Source organism: Delphinapterus leucas, chromosome 16 (assembly GCF_059928025.1).
Source record: "Delphinapterus leucas isolate spDelLeu-1000000601 "Yukka" chromosome 16, BTC_Dleu_Yukka2, whole genome shotgun sequence".
In the NCBI taxonomy this organism is placed as follows: domain Eukaryota; kingdom Metazoa; phylum Chordata; class Mammalia; order Artiodactyla; family Monodontidae; genus Delphinapterus; species Delphinapterus leucas.
The window spans coordinates 49,579,636-49,582,881 of NC_143144.1; positions in this window are offsets into that span (position 1 = coordinate 49,579,636).

Below are 3,246 nucleotides of genomic sequence, written 5' to 3' on the forward strand. Positions count from 1 at the left end.
GTTCTCAGGTTCTTCTGAGAAAAAAGAAAAAGAAAAAGAAAAACTAAAAAGGAAAAGGAAAGAGCTCAACTCCTCTCTTGTCCCAGATCGCTTCTTTAATTGGCTGGTTTGAACGTGGCCCCGAGTACCCAGTGGCCGCGTTAGGGTTCAATGACTTGATCAGCTGTTTGCACTAGCACTTGTCCTAGTTATTCGATACTTTTTGCTGTAGGTCAAAGTGACTAGACATTCTGGTTTTGCAGGGACTGTCCCTAGTGACATGGCTCCGAGTGTTCCTTTTTAGCCACCGTATAATGTAATGTGGCCCCTTAGTATTCCCCTAGCCTCACACAGACTGGAGACATGAAGTGATTGCTCTTGCAATATGTTCATTGGAAGGATTAAATATCACCCTTCTTTCTTTCTTTAAACAGAGGCTGGAATTAAAATGGAGAAGGTCCAGGGTAGCTTGTAATTGCAATCTGAAAAAACTGGGGACTCAAAAACCAAACAGCAATGTAATTTCTGTAGAAGAGGAGGCACAGATTTGGCTCAACGAGTTTGGAGAGGCAGGAGAGCGGCTTATTAGAGCAAATTGGAAATTAAGAATCAAACCCCCTCAGGAAAGTGGGTCCAAGCCAGTGTTAAGAAGAAAATTAATCAGAGGAAAGCCCTCAGATCAAGGCAAAGAAAGTGGCTCATGAAATAGAGAGTTCCAGCCTTGACACTCACTACAAAGTTTTGAGTAAACACTGTAACTGGATCTTTGCTGATGGTTTTCAATTTGACTTCCTACATTTTAAATGTATTATTAGCCAATGGAATTCTAACACTCTAGGATCAGAAGGGATGTTGGTGGTCATCTAGTCTAACTCCCAGATGAGGATATTTTGAAAGTGTGTGTACAGGCTGGGCTGTAACTGTGTCCCCATCCATGGTTATTATAATGAGATCTAGAGGATTACACTGGAAATTCTTTGTCCATTTGCAAAATTTAAATTGTTCTTGATTAGGTTGCTTCCCAGAACCTTTTTATATCATTTAGAATAAGATAAACTATGGTGGGGAAAGGTGCTTGAATGTTATCGTTGGGCTGCCTGCCTGCCTTTGAGATGTGGCAGTTTAAATGGTTTAGTTGTGGGCAAAGTGGGCACCTGCCATTTTAGAAAATGTGTGGCAGGGGGTCGGGGACATCTGACTTAGCCAAGATATTCATGGTCATCAGAAGCTCACAAGATGTTGAATTAACTGGTAATCACTGTGTAATTTCTGATACACTTCCTTGGGATTTTTGTATCTGATATCATAGGAAGAAAGAATCACAGCCTAATAATAACAATAATGAAAGTTATTATTACAGCAGCTACTTTTACTGAGTGCTTACCAAGTGCCAAACACTGTTCTAAGTGTGTGTGTGTGTGTATATACGCACACACACACACACACACACTTTGTATATATTTATGTAATTACTTGTTTAATACCCACTATGGGTACTGCTTTTCACATCTTGTTGAAGAAATCGTTCTCTACTCTAAGGTCGCAAAGATCGTTTTTATTTTCTTCTGAAAGCTTTATAGTTTTGTCTTGCACATTTAGCTCTATAATCCTCCTGGAGTTGACATTTACATACAGTGTGAGTTAGGGGTCCATCGGCAATTTTCTCCACAAATACCCAATTGTCCCATTACAATTTATTGAAAGACCATCCTTTTCCCACTAGTCTTCAGTGCCACCTCTCATACATTAGATCTATATATGCATGTGTCTATTTCTGAGTTCTACTGTTTTGTAGTTTTATTTATGTATCCTTGGGCCAATACTACCCTCTCTTAGTTACTATAGTATATGTAGTTACTACACTGTCTTTAAATTACGGCTTGGTAACCGGTAGAGCTAATTCTCTCACCTTGTTTTTCTTCTTTAAGAGTGTTTTTGCTCTTCTTTTCCCTTTGCATTTCCATATAAATTTTAGAATCAGCTAGTTAAAACCATAAAAATAGCTTGTTGAGATTTTTATTGGAATAACAATGACTTTTAGAGCAATGTGGGAACTGACGTTTTTTAATAAGTTCTCCCATTCATGAACATGGACCATCTCTCTTTTCTTTAATGACTCTCTCAGTAAAGATTCCTAGTTTTCCCCATAGTAGTCTCACGCATTTTTACCAGATTTATTCTTAGGAAATTGATGTTTTTGATGCTGTTATAAATGGTATCTTTCAGAAATTTTATTTTCTAGTTTTTATTGGTGGACTGTAATAATACAAATGATTTTTGTGTATTGATTTTGTATCCTATTATTCATTCTTACAATTTAATGCAGTTTCTTTTAGGCTTTCTATGTTCAGAATGATATCATAAGTTGTTTCCATATTGTGGCTATCGTGAATAATGTCTCAGTGAACATGGGAGGGCAAGTATCTCAACGAGATAGTGATTTCATTTACTTTGGATGTATATCCAGCAGAGGAATTACTGGATCATATGGCAGTTCTATTTTTAATTTTTTGAGAAACCCCAATACGGTTTTCCATAGCGGCTGCATGAATTTACATTCCCACTGACAGTGTGCAAGGAAGGCTCTGCACTTTGACTTTTAACTATCTCACCCACAAATCCACCACAACTCCAGTATGGATTTACAGCTTTTACTTTACATTTGGCAAATGCCTTAGGATTAAGCAACTTTGAACGTTGGGCTTATCTCTTTGGGTTCTGCCTTATCCCAGCTGTTGTCCCAGGAATTTGTTACTTTTTTTGTTTGTTCTTTAATACTTCTCTTTTTTTTTTTTAACATCTTTATTGGAGTATAATTGCTTTACAATGGTGTGTTAGTTTCTGCTTTATAACAAAGTGAATCAGCTATACATATTCATATATCCCCATATCTCCTCCCTCTTGCGTCTCCCTCCCACCCTCCCTATCCCACGACTCTAGGTGGTCACAAAGCACTGAGCTGATCTCCTTGTGCTATGCTGCTGCTTCCCACTAGCTATTTTACATTTGTTAGTATATGTAAGTCCATGCCGCTCTCTCACTTCGTCCCAGCTTACCCTTTCCCCCTCTCCGTGTCCTCAAGTCCATTCTCTACGTCTGCATCTTTATTCCTGTCCTGCCCCTAGGTTCTTCAGAACCACTTTTTTTTCTTCCTTTTTTAGATTCCATATATATGTGGTAGCATACGGTATTTATTTTTCACTTTCTGACTTACTTCACTCTGTATGACAGTCTCTAGGTCCATCCACCTCACCATAAATAACTCAA